Genomic DNA, 14,567 nt, shown 5'->3' on the forward strand with positions numbered 1-14,567 from the left:
GTGCGAGGGACTCGTGCGTGGCCTACTACTGGATTGATACCTTGGTTCTCAAAAACTGAGGGAAATACTTATGCTACTTTTGAAAGTGCTAGTGATCGACTAGAGGGGGGGGGTGAATAGGCGACTTTTATGAACGTCTTCAAGACATGGAAGTTTAGAAGACAAACGATATAAATAAACCTATTACCATGCAGCGGAAGGTAGACTACACTAGACAAGCCATAGTCAAGTATTCAGTGAAGTGAAGGCACAACGACTAATAGCAACTAGGCAGTATGGATTGGGTTGGAAGATAGTATGAAGCCAATCAGAACAAGCAGTCACTCAGTGAAGACAAAAGATAATGCAAACATGCAATGACTTCACAAGGACCAACCATAAATAACGAGATGGGAAGGATAGAACCAGTGGCTCGTTGAAGACAATGATTTGTTGGACTAGTTCCAGTTATTGTAACAACTGTACGTCTGGTTAGGGAGGCTGAGATTCAACTCAGAAGACCGTGTCTTCACCTTATTGCCCTTGAGCTAAGGACACCCAGTCCTCGCCCAATCACTCTGGTAAGTCTTCAAGGTAGACTTCCAAACCTTCACAGACTTCGTTCACCGGCGATCCACAATGACTGTTGGATGCTCAGAACGCGACGCCTAACCGACTGGAGGATTCACAGTCCTTAAGTGTAATAAGTCTTCAGATCACACAGACAAGAAGACTTCATTGATGCCTAACACTCTTCGGCTCTGGGTGTTTAGGGCTTTGTCCTCGCAAGGAATTCTCTCTGAAAGGCTTCGAGGTGGGTTGCTCTCAAATGACAAAAGCCGTACACTAACTCTAAGCAGCCAACCATTTATGGTTGTAGGGGGTGGGCTATTTATAGCCACTAGGCAACCCAACCTGATTTGTCCGAAATGACCCTGGGTCACTAAGGAACTGACACATGTTCCAACGGTCAGATTTCAAACACACATGGCAACTTTACTTGGGCTACAAGCAAAGCTTACTTATCCAGCTCCGGATAAGATTTGCTCTCATTGTCTTCGCTCGAAGACATAGGATTTTGGTTAAGCATCACTTCAGTCATTCTGACTGGTTCTCTTGGACCCCACTTAACAGTACGGTGGTTCCTATGACTCAACAAAGAAGAAAAAGAACGACGAAACAACTAAGTCTTCGCGCTCCATAGTCTTCACGTGATGTCTTCTCTTTTCATAGACTTCAATGTGAATGTCTTCAGATACCACCTTTGACTTCACTGTCTTCATACATTTTTAGGGGTCATCTCTGGTAGGAAAACCGAATCAATGAGGGACTTCTACCTGTGTTATCCTGCAATTCTCACAAACACATTAGTCCCTCAACCAGGTTTGTCGTCAATACTCCAATAACCAACTAGGGGTGGCACTAGATGCACTTACAATCTCCCCCTTTTTGGTGATTGATGACAAACTGGTTGAAGTTTTCAACGGGGAATAAAATATGTGAAATTGTAACGGATAGTGTATTGTCTTCATAAGTGGCAAAGGCTCCCCCTGAGATGTGCATATAAGTAATTTGCTTTTGGAATGCAAATGCACATGGCAGGTTGTAATTGTGGAGATCCTCTTCAACTTATGATGACAATTCATCATGCATGATTTGATATAACGAAATAATGAAAAATGGATGTCTGCAAAATGACCTAAGTGTGGAAGTTATCATCGCACATGCGGAATTTATCATCGCATCACAGAATAGCAAATAAGTAGCAGAAGACCATCGAGTTTAAGTGTTACAACTCAAAGAACCAAATGTATCGAAAAGCAAGAGTTGTAATCACTTGGAAAAAGTAGCAAAAGGTAAAGCAACCACCCATATGGACCCGCTTGAAGACTATCAACTCATATGCTTCTCCCCCTTTTGTTAGTAAGGACCAAAAGGTTTGAAGACATAGAGCGCCTACTCGTTCCCATGAGGTGCAGGCGAGGCAGCAGGGTCGTCGTTGAGGTCTGGTGGTGCAGAAGAACTTGGTGCAGTGTCGACACGCGTTGAAGTTGGAGGAGGTGACGTTGCATCATCTTGGTCATCGATGACTCTGGCATTCACTATCGCAGCCGAGGACGAATAGTCAGAGTCTTCAAGTGAGGGAGTCCGACGCAAGTGAGCATTCCTGGGAGGAGTTGAGTCAAACTTGAATCTTTCGGTGAAGCCATCGTCTTGCAAATCAGCCTCAGCACTAAGCAATGTCAAACTCTTCCATGACCTCCGACAGGTTTCATGAGTGACAAAGGCATTCTTGGTGGCAAGATTGCGTATGCGGTTGACATCCACCAAGAGGCTTTGCATCTGACGCTTGAGCCAGTCGTGATGTTTGTCCTGTTTCTGGTGTAGCGCGACGAGAAGCTCCTGGTCATTGAGAACACGAGGTCGCCTTCGAGGCCTTTGTGCAATGGTGCTACCAGTGGCGTTAGTTTGAGCGTGAGGGGCACGTGTGTTGTCAGCCAAGGGATAAACACACGAGACTGCCTGAACTCCTTCAATGGGCTGGGTGAAGCTTTGGTGATCAACATTGTGAAGATAAATGGGATCCTTAGTAGGCTCTAGGTAAATAGCTTCAACAGACAGATCAACCTTTGGCAAGAAGACAAGATGATTGCACGCAGACGGCTGATAGTTGATGGCAGAGTGAAGCTTGATAAGGCGCATTACCCATGGAGCATAGAACATCAGACCAAAAATGTCGGAGCCAGATGCAGCCAACTGCCTAATGAAGAAGTCTTGAGCATTGAAGCTGATGCCATTGAAGATGTAGAAAACCAAAGTCTTCATTAATCCTTCAAGCTTCGCTGTAGATGAATGTCCTTTGATAGGCCATAGCATTTTTCTGAGGATGTGATAAATGGTGCGAGGCAGATACTCTAGGTCTTTCAACAAAGAATTCAGATGGGTAGTCAGCGTCATGAGGCAAAGGCTTCATCATGCTCAACATTTGGCTCATGTTTGGTTCTGGCTTCTGAAAAATGCTCTCCAAAGCATTCTGGTGTTGTTGACAACCTGGCACATAGTATTCACCAGGAGTGGGCAGGCCTGTGAGCTCAATGATGTCAAGAGCTTTGGCTTCATGATGGACATTGCCTGTCATCCACTCAAGGACCCAAGTCTTTGGATCCCTATTGTAGCCTCGAATGTGAAGAGTTGCATAGAACTGGAGCAGAAGCTCTTCATTCCATTGTTCCTTATCTGTGACAAACTGCAGGTGTCCAGCGTCTCTGAATCAATCCAACGCTTCTTCAAGGTAGGGAAGGCCAACTATAGCTTCAGTGTCAAGACGCATATGTGGAAATATGCGCCCTTGATTGTATAAGACACGGGAATAGTAGCTGCGCTACTGATAGCTCCAGAACTGATCTGATGAAATGCGAGGTTTGGTGTAAGGGTTCTTGGCACTGTTGAAGAAGGTGTTGTGTGCCACGAAGCCATTCACATTGAAGACCCTAGGTGAAGTTGCAGTGCCTGGGAATCGTGGAAGTCTTGGCTTGGGCTTCTGGACGGGAGGTCTATGCTCGACATGATAGTCAAATTGTGGACCCGCAGCAGGTGGAGGAACCAGAATGGGCCATCGGACCATAATAGGCTGACCACGATCAAATGCCAGCTCAATTGTATGAGGTCTTGGAGGGGGTACAGGAGCATTGACATTGTCGTTGATAGGGACTTCAGGGACCACATTGGCTTGAGGTGCTTCAGTATTGGCTTCAGGCGCTGCAGTGGCTTCAGGTGCTTGCACTTCTGGCACCGCATGAGCGTCAGTCACCACATTAGCTTCAGCCATGACAACATCATTGGCTTCAGTGTTGATGTTGGTGGCCGCCTCATGATTGTTAACCTCCACTTCAGAAGCTGGAGGGTCGGACACGTTCTCCTCAAGAACAACATCTTGGTGGGACGGGGGTGTGGCAACTCTTTCTACTTCAACTCTTGGTTCTTCTCTTTCATCGACTGATGCAGCCAGAATATCTTCAGCGGTTTTGGCTTCAGATTCTGACACGTGCACAGTGGGAGTGACTTGGGGCCTCGGTCCTTTGCGAATCCTGCGTAATGCTGGCGACGCTTGCGGAGATGGAGTGTGCTGGGCCTCAAAGTCATCGTCATCTTGCATGGGTGAGGTGACTTGTGGTTGGGGAGAACTTGGAGTGTCTTGTCGTTGTGGGTGATCAGCCCATAATGCATCCTGAGCAGTTGGCGTCAAAGGACGACCAATGCTGATGAGTTCGTTGTGCGTGAGCACAGGTGATGATACCAACTGGTTCTCGATCTGAGGAAGGACTTCATCATCTTCAACATTGTCGTGAGGACCAATGTCTTCAGCTGTGGTGGGGTCAACAGCTGGATTGTCTTCAGGTTCAGGAGCCTCTGTGGAAGCAGGCTCATGAACTATCATTTGGCGTTCTTGATGTTCAGATGCAGGACGAGCCACTGAGATTGGCTCGACCTCAAGGGGCTCTGTGGGAGCAGCCCGGTCTCTCTTCTTGGTTTTTCGTTTCTTGGTTGGAGGTGCATCATTAGTGGTGGCCTTGGTTTTGCGCTTTCTGGCTTCGACTTCAGCTGCCCTTGTTTTCTTTAGTTCTGAGGCCACTGTGGGGACCTTATGCTTCGAGCCTGTCATACTGGCTGGGAAGACAATTGGATGTACTTCCTGCCTTGGTGCTTCGGGTTCTGCCATAGCTGGCTTCTTCTTCTTGGCCGCCATTCGGGGGTCGATGCCTGGTCGCCCCAAAGCCTTGCGCTTTGCAGCTTCATTGTATCCCTGAACACATTTAGCAGCAAGATCCTTCATGCGCTCACGAGAGCCTTTGGCTTCTTCGTGTTTCGTTCGGAATGCTTCCTTGAGCTCATGCATCATGACCTGAAAGTTCTGAATGTCTTCAACATTGAGCTTGGCCATATGCTTCTTGAACTAAGCCTTTTCATAATCTATCTTATGCTTTAGCTCAACAATTTTCTGAGCTAGAGCCAGCTCAGCAGCAATGGCTCCATGGAAGGCGATGCTGAGGCCAATGGGAAGCTGAAGATCAACAAAGCTAACATTTGGGCTATCAAACCACTCATCAATGAACTTGTTTATGATTTCAACATTAAAGAGAGAAAGGTCATTGAAGATTTCTGCCTCTTGCTTGCTCTTGATCAACTGCTTAAGAGCGTCATGGCCAAGGTCGTCGTCGCTGGACAGATCAATGGCGTCATTCTCGTTGTGCAGAACAGCAGCAGGGGTCAGTGCTTGGCTGGTGGGTTGCATGGGCATCTTCACTTTGGAGGGCTTGGAGATGCGTGACAGATCTTCAGACTGCACACTATGTTCAGGAGGTGCAGTGGCCAGGGGCTTCGCCCGTGAAACCTTTGGTGCAGGGGCAGGCTTCGAAGCCTTAGGTTTCTTCAGCTTCTTTGGCTTCGGTGGTGCTGGCGCTTCATCAGAATCAGCGTCGTCTGCAGGTTGATCCACGATTGCCCCTTGAACCTGTATGTGAGTAATGAGACCTTCTAAGTTATAGAAGGGCCCAACCAGATTGGGTTCAGCTTCGCGTGTACCATCAGCACGAGGAGCAGAGGGCCCTGGATTGAAGTCTAGTCCCCATGACTTCTTGTTTTCTTTGGCCGAGTTCTTGGCAAATTGGAAGTTGCGCTTGAACAAATTGTCGTCACGGCACCATAGTAATGAAGATGGGTCTGCATCGGCAGGCTGTGGTCCACGGACCATGCAAGGATAGAAGCCTTGTTCAATGGCTTCAGCTCTGGATCTGGGTTGAAGATTTTTGTACAAGATGTCTCCCCACGGTCGCTTGATGGCATTTTTCTCAGCATACTCCTGGGTCACGAACCTGTACTTGAACCATTGTTTTGCCCAATATCTTCGAATCCATTGGATTCAGGTTTTCCGCTGATTGTAGTCCTCCTCTGGATCTGTCTTGTACAGCTCATAGAGGTCAGGAGGCAAATCTCTTGAGGTGTTGCCACGACGCTGTCTGCCACCCTTCCTTACATATTTCTCTGTTGCCATGAAGTTTAGACTGAAAGGCTTCAAAGCTGTAAAAGTCTTCCGTCTACTGGTCAGACAAGAACTGGCTTCAGGAGAATTTATATGATGCTGTAAGAACTCTGCAAATGAATGCAGACTATGAGAACCAAGGGATTCTCCCACGGACATGTACCTGTGACAACATTAAAGGTGCGAGGGAAGGGGAAGAGGTCATATGCATTCTCAGAAGATTTTTGAAGATAAATCAGTTTAGAAGACATTAACCTCATAGTGCAAAGACATTCACTCATAGGTAGAGAGTTGGTTCCAGATTTGTACGAATCCACGAATAAGTACAAGTGAGGAATCTAACTACTTTGTGAAGCATAAGTGAATATACTAGGCATGTTGTGAGATGCAGTATGAGATAGATCCAACTTGTTTGAACAGAAACTACTTGTGGTTGAAAAGGATGAATCTATCGAATCAAAAGGACTATAAAAAGGAGGTTTTATTTACCACACGAGGAACTGCTAGACGGAGTAGGAGAGGAGGCTGAGCAATTCGATCTTTCGTGCCCTAACTTGGCGACGGAGGACACCTACGGCGACGAAGGAGAAGACGATGTCCGCGGGCGGCGTGAGGACGACATCGGTGAGGTCGCGACAGCTAAGCGCTTCGTCGTCGAGGGCTAGCGGTGGCACTAGGGTTTGTGCGAGAGTGGAAGAAGAAATAATGACTGGGGTGAGGCGTGAATTTATAGGGACAGGGACGGCACAGTGTTATTACATAGGTGCCCCTGGCGGTTCACATCTGAAGGACACGTGGCGATCATGCAACACATTGGAAGTTGTTCCATGTTCCCACGCATGCCTGGATTGTCGGGTGGTCGTTCCCACTTCTCCGGGTTTTAGGTTGAAGGATTTAGCACTGAAAACAGATTAATGTTCGTCTCTGTGTCTTCTGCTGACAAGGACGCAGAGAAGACATTTTGATAGTGTCAATAGAATGCATATGATTTGGATAGATAGACTTAAGATAGAAGCATAGAGGGGCTAGGGTCTGATCACATTCACTTAGTTCAAAAGATTCAACATGAAGGCATAGCTATAAGTGAATGCTGTAGAGGACATAAACCAAATTGAAGATAAACATGAGGCCATGTTAACATTGAAGACAAACAGAAAACGAAGACTTTGCAAATGTAACGCCATGTGAGAAACACTTCTAAGGGAAGAATTTGGTGGTGGCGTTACCCACCGTATAGGAAGTATTAGACCCAAACACGGCGCACAATTATCGTGGCGCTTCGAAGTCAAATTCCACGTTAATGTATTCACACTCAGAATGCAAGTCTTCATTGATTGAAGACATACGTTACTTCGTGTGTTGCACATCTAAGTCATCAACATGCATAAGTGTTAGGATGTGTGCCTGATCACAGGACATTGGAGGATTCCAAGATATTTAGCCCACAACGTAACTTGAAAAACCTCTTCTCATCCAAGGGCTTTGTGAAGATATCTGCCAGTTGCTCTTCACTGTTGACGTGTATGATATCAATATCTTCCTTCATGACATGATCTCTGAGAAAGTGATGACGAATTTCAATGTGTTTTGTCTTCGAGTGCTGAACTGGGTTGTTAGCAATCTTGATGGCGCTCTCGTTGTCGCAGTAGAGTGGTACTTGCTTCAGATGAATGTCATAGTCTTTGAGTGCTTGCTTCATCCATAGAAGTTGAGCGCAGCAAGATCCAGCAGCAATGTATTCAGATTCAGCAGTGGAGACAGATACACAGTTCTGCTTCTTTGAAGACCAACATACAAGAGACCGTCCCAGAAAGTGACATGTTGGGGTGTGAGCCAAATATCAAAGAATTCGCTTCACAGCTAAGTGATGCGATTCCTTTGGTGCCGCTTGGAATCGGGCACACATGCAAACACTAAGCATGATATCTGGCCTAGATGCACATAAATAAAGCAAGGAACCAATCATGGAGCGGTATACCTTTTGATCGAACTCTTTACCATTGTTGTCGGGACCCAGATGGTGTTTAGCTGGCATTGGCGTTGTGTAACCTTTGCAGTCTTGCACTCCAAACTTCTTTAGGCAATCTTTGAGGTATTTCTCTTGAGATATGAAGATGCCATTGTGTTGCTGTCGTATTTGAAGACCAAGGAAGAACTTCAGCTTACCCATCATGGACATTTGATATTGCTCTTGCATCATGTATCCAAACTCATCACTGTATTTCTGATTAGTGCAACCAAAAATAATGTCATCCACATATATTTGGCACACAAACAGTTCACCATCATATGTGTTCATGAAGAGAGTGGGATCCAGGGAACTAGGTTTGAAGCCTCTGCTCTTCAGGAAGTCTTTGAGTGTGTCATACCAAGCTCGAGGGGCTTGTTTAAGGCCATACAGTGCCTTGTTGAGCTTGTAAACCATGTCAGGATGTTTTGGATCTTCCAAGCCAGGCGGTTGTGCAACATACACTTCTTCTTCAATATTGCCATTGAGAAAAGCGCTCTTCACATCCATTTCACACAGAAGAATGTTATGATGATTTGCACAGGCCAGCAGTATGCGTATAGCTTCAAGCCTAGCCACATGAGCAAATGTTTCATCAAAGTCAATTCCTTCAACTTGAGTGTATCCTTGAGCAATGAGACGAGCTTTGTTTCTGACAACTTGACCATGCTCATCTTGCTTGTTGTGATATATCCATTTAGTGCCTATGATATTGTCCTTACGAGGATCAGGACGCTTGACCAGTTCCCATACATTATTCAACTCAAACTGTTGAAGCACTTCTTGCATATCTTGAATCCATTCAGGTTCCATGAAGGCTTCATCAACTTTCTTGGGTTCAGATATTGAGACGAATGCGAAGTGCCCACAGAAATTTGATAGTTGTGTTGCCCTTGAACGAGTGAGTGGACCAGGTGCATTGATGCTATCAATTATTTTCTCAATCTGTACTTCATTTGCAACACGAGGATGAGCAGGACGAAGATTTTGCTCTTGCTGATCATTGTCATCGGTGGAAGGATTGTCTTCAGGTTGATCAGGTGCAGAGATGATGAGTTCCTCTTCAGACCAAGCTTCAGACGGTATGATTTCTCCAGTTCCCATAAGCTTGATGGATTCACTGGATGGAACTTCATCTAGCACATTTGGCAGGTGCTCTCTTTGCGAGCCGTTAGTCTCATCGAACCGCACATCCACAGTTTCAACCACTTTATAGTGAAAGAGGTTGAAGACTCTGTAGGAGTGCGAGTCCTTTCCGTATCCAAGCATAAAACCTTCATGTGCTTTCGGTGCAAATTTTGAAGTGTGATGTGGATCCTTGATCCAGCACCTGGCACCAAATACTCTGAAGTAACTGACATTTGGCTTCTTACCAGTGAGGAGCTCATAGGATGTTTTCTTCAGAAGCTTGTGAAGATAAACACAGTTGATGATATGGCATGCAGTGTCAATGGCTTCAGGCCAGAATTTTCTTGGAGTCTTGTATTCATCGAGCATCGTCCAGGCCATCTCAATAAGTGTTTTGTTCTTGCATCCCACGACGCCATTCTGCTGCGGCGTGTACGGAGCTGAGAATTCATGAGTGATTCCCAAAGTATCAAGATAAGTGTCGAGGCCAGTGTTCTTGAATTCAGTGGCATTGTCACTTCTGATGTGCTTGATCTTGACACCATAGTTGTTCATGGCTCGATTGGCGAAGCGTCTGAAGACATCCTGCACTTCAGTCTTGTAGAGGATTATATGCACCCAAGTGTATCTTGAATAATCATCAACAATGACGAAGCCATAGAGACAAGCAGTAGTAGTAAGAGTTGAGTAGTGAGTGGGACCGAAGAGGTCCATGTGGAGCAGTTTGAAGGGTTGAGTCGTTGTCATGATTGTCTTCGAGGGATGCTTGGCCCTCGTCATCTTTCCTGCTTCACAGGCACTGCATAAGTGATCCTTCTTGAACTTGACGCCCTCAATGCCTAAGACATGCTTCTTCTTTGCAAGAGTGTGCAAGTTCCTCATGCCAGCATGCCCTAGCCTCTGATGCCAGAGCCAGCATTCTGAAGCTTTTGCTAGAAGACATACAACAAGCTGTGGTCCTGCTGAGAAATCTACCACGTACAAATCATCTTTCCGATACCCTTCAAAGACTAGAGACTTGTCAGATTCCATTAGAACAAGGCAACAATATTTTCCAAACATCACAATCATATTTAAATCACAAAGCATTGAGACAGACATTAAGTTGAAACCAAGAGATTCAACAAGCATCACTTTATCCATGTGTTGATCCCTTGAGATTGCAACTCTACCTAGACCCAATACCTTGCTTTTACCAGTATCAGCAAATGTGATGTGACTCTTGTCAGATGGACGTAAAGTTGAGTCCATGAGAAGACTTCGCTTGCCAGTCATGTGATTAGTACACCCATTATCAATAATCCATTCTGAAGCAGCTGGTGTCATACCCTATAGTGCAGTTAGGAGGATAGGCTTCACGAAGAGAATTGTGAAGAATAAACATTTGACGAGCAAGTGGATTATGAAAGCTTAGATCGAGGTTAGGACTGATAGGGAAAGTACCAAGCGATTCAGGAACAAAATACATAATAAGACCATTTGGGCATTTGATCTTGCGCCCTACAAGTTGTTTAAGGTCCCCAGCAATAGCTTCAGACGAATTTGATTTTCGGCTGGAGACCCTTCCCTGCAAAAGAGAGTTAAGCTTTCTTAGCCACCCACATCTTCAAGGGTGGCTTCGAAGCAATGAGTCTAAGTGCAGCATCTGAGAACTTTGGCTTTGGAGCCCTAGCAAATAGCCTTGCATGTGGACAATAGTACTCATAAGAATAAGCAGAGTAGTTCTTGGTCTTATGAACATGGCGGTTTCATGAAACACGCTCATATTCATAGGCCTGAGTATGGTTTCCCTGCAAAACATTTGCGTTAGTGCGACTCAGGTTAGTCCTTTGTCTGTATGAAGCCTTTGGACCATATGAAGCCTGTGGTATGGGGTTTGTCTTCTTCACTTGTGGTGTCATGACGACATTCACAGGAAGATTCTCCAACCACTTTTTCGTCACCCAGACTTTCTTCATAGGTGGCCCATTCCTGCAGTTAGTACCAATATACCTGGCAAACACTTCACCATTCTGATTCTTAAACAGTTTATAGCTTGCATGAAAGGATTCATCAATAACAATGGGATTAGCAGAGGTGAAGCCAGACAGAGTGGATGGATCCACTGAAGGTTCCTTTGCAGCAACCCATGTGGTTTTGGGGTACTTCTCAGGTTTCCAGTAAGAGCCATCAGCATTCATTTTCCTTTTGAACCCAAGACCCTCTTTCCTAGGGTTTCGGTTTAGGATCTGCCTTTTGAGGACATCACATAGTGTCTGATGCCCTTTGAGACTTTTGTACATCCCTGTTTCAAGCAATGTCTTCAACCTAGCATTTTCATCAGCAATAGCAGTGGTATCCTCAGCAGAGGGGTTAGTTACCACATCAACAGTTGAAGATATTGCAATAGTAGCACCAGTAGAACATCCAGCAACAGAAGTAGCGTTGTCACGCTCAATGCGTTTAAGACAAGGTGGTTCAAATCCTTCCGGAGCAGAACTGGTCTGTTTGGCGCGAAGTGACCCGTTTTCCTTTTGAAGATCTTCATGAGCCGCTCTCAATTTCTCAAGATCTTGCTTCCTTTGAAGATAATCATAAGAAAGCTTTTCATGAGTTGTTGAGAGTGTCTCATGACGACTTTCAAGTTCCTCATACTTAACATGAAAATTTTGTATGTCTTCAATTAAGGACTGAGATCGGGTCATTTCAGCGTCTAACAGGTCATCGCTTTTGTCTAACAGCTTTTGAATATGTTCCATAGCTTTCTGTTGTTTAGTTGCAATTTTAGCAAGTGTTTTGTAGCTGGGTTTGGAACCACAATCAGAATCATCTTCACTGGATGTTTGATAGTGAGTAGTGCGTGTGTTTACCTTGGCACCGCGTGCCATGAAGCAGTAGGTGGGAGCGGAGTAGTCCTTGTCATTTGCATCGGCGTCGGTGATGAAGTCATTGTCTTCAGTGTTGAAGATGGACTTGGCAACGTATGCTGTAGCCAGACTTGCAATGCCAGAATCAGACTCCTCCTCAGACTCCACCTCCGCCTCCTCAGAAGCGGACTCCTCCTCTGAATCCATTTCCTTGCCAACAAATGCACGAGCGTTGCCAGATGAGCTCTTCTTGTGTGATGAAGACTTTGAGGAAGACTTGGAAGAAGACTTTGAGTATTTCTTCTTCTTCTTGTCGTCAGAATCATACTCCTTGCTCTTCTTCTTCTTCTTCTTCTTCTTCTTCTTCTTCTTCTTCTTCTTGTTCTCATTGTCCCACTACGGACACTCAGAGATGTAGTGCCTAGGTTTCTTGCACTTGTGGCATGTTCTCTTCTTGTAGTCATGAGCAGAAGCTTCATCATTCCTTAAGCTTGATTGTGAAGACTTTCTGAAGCCTTTCTTCTTGGTGAATTGTTGGAACTTCTTCACAAGCATAGCAAGCTCCTTTCCAACGTCTTCAGGATCATCAGAACTGCTGTCAGATTCTTCTTCAGATGAGGAGACAACTTTTGCCTTCAAGGCACGAGTTCGCCCATAGTTGGGACCGTAGATGTCTCTTTTCTCAGAAAGCTGGAACTCATGTGTGTTGAGCCTTTCAAGTATGTCAGACGGATCGAGTGTCTTGAAGTCAGGACGTTCTTGAATCATTAGGGCTAGGGTGTCAAACAAGCTGTCAAGTGATCTCAGGAGTGTCTTGACGACTTCATGCTTGGTGATCTCAGAAGCGCCGAGGGCTTGAAGCTCATTTTTGATGTCAGTGAGTCGATCAAACGTGAGCTGAACATTCTCATTGTCGTTTCTCTTGAAGCGGTTGGAGGTTGCGAAGGACACTGATTCTTTGATCTCTCTGGGTTGAGACGCCTTCATTGACCTTGGAGAGCCAGTCCCAGAATAGCTTAGATGTTTCCAGAGCACTCACACGACCATACCGACCTTTGGTCAGATGACCACAGATGGTGTTCTTGGCCGTGGAGTCCAGTTGAACGAACTTCTTGAAATCAATAGCGGTGACACCTTCACCAGCCTAGGGGACGCCATTCTTGATGACATACCAGAGGTCGACATCAATGGCTTCAAGATGCATGCGCATCTTATTCTTCCAGTAGGGATATTCAGTTCCATCGAAGACTAGGCACGCAGCGGAGACTTTGATTATCCTTGCAGTCGACATAGCTAAAACTCCAGGTGGTTAAACCGAATCACACAGAACAAGGGAGTACCTTGCTCTGATACCAATTGAAAGTGCTAGTGATCGACTAGAGGGGGGGGGCTGAATAGGCGATTTTTACGAACATCTTCAAAACATGGAAGTTTAGAAGACAAACGATAGAAATAAACCTATTACCATGCAGCGGAAGGTAGACTACACTAGACAAGCCATAGTCAAGTATTCAGTGAAGTGAAGGCACAACGACTAATAGCAACTAGGCAGTATGGATCAGGTTGGAAGATAGCATGAAGCCAACCAGAACAAGCAGTCACTCAGTGAAGAAAAAGATAATGCAAACAGGCAATGACTTCACAAGGACCAACTGTAAATAACGAGATGGGAAGGATAGAACCAGTGGCTCGTTGAAGATAATGATTTCTTGGACCAGTTCGAGTTGCTGTGACAACTGTACGTCTGGTTAGGGAGGCTGAGATTCAACTCAGAAGACCATGTCTTCACCTTATTCCCCTTGAGCTAAGGGCACCCAGTCCTCGCCCAATCACTCTGGTACGTCTTGAAGGTAGACTTCCAAACCTTCACAGAATTTGTTCACCGGCGATCCACAATGACTCTTGGATGCTCAGAACGCGACGCCTAACCGGCTGGAGGATTCACAGTCCTCAAGTGTAATAAGTCTTCAGATCACACAGACAAGAAGACTTCAGTGATGCCTAACACTCTTTGGCTATGGGTTTTTAGGGCTTTGTCCTCGCAAGGAATTCTCTCTCAAAGGCTTCGAGGTGGGTTGCTCTCAAACGACAAAAGCCGTACACTAACTCTGAGCAGCCAACCATTTATGGTTGTAGGGGGTGGGCTATTTATAGCCACTAGGAATCCCAACCTGATTTGTCCGAAATGACCCTGGGTCACTAAGGAACTGACACATGTTCCAACGGTCAGATTTCAAACACACGCGGCAACTTTACTTGGGCTACAAGCAAGCTGACTTATCCAACTCTGGATAAGATTTGCTCTCATTGTCTTCATTCAAAGACATAGGATTTTGGTTAAGCATCACTTCAGTCATTTTGACTGGTTCTCTTGGACCCCACTTAGCAGTACGTTGGTTCCTATGAATCAACAAAGAAGAAAAAGAACGACGAAACAACTAAGTCTTTGCGCTCGATAGTCTTCACACGATGTCTTCTCTTGTCATAGACTTCATTGTGTATGTCTTCACATACCACCTTTGACTTCACTGTCTTCATACATTTTTAGGGGTCATCTCTGGTAGGA

This window comes from Triticum aestivum, chromosome 4A (genome assembly GCF_018294505.1).
Source record: "Triticum aestivum cultivar Chinese Spring chromosome 4A, IWGSC CS RefSeq v2.1, whole genome shotgun sequence".
NCBI lineage: Eukaryota > Viridiplantae > Streptophyta > Magnoliopsida > Poales > Poaceae > Triticum > Triticum aestivum.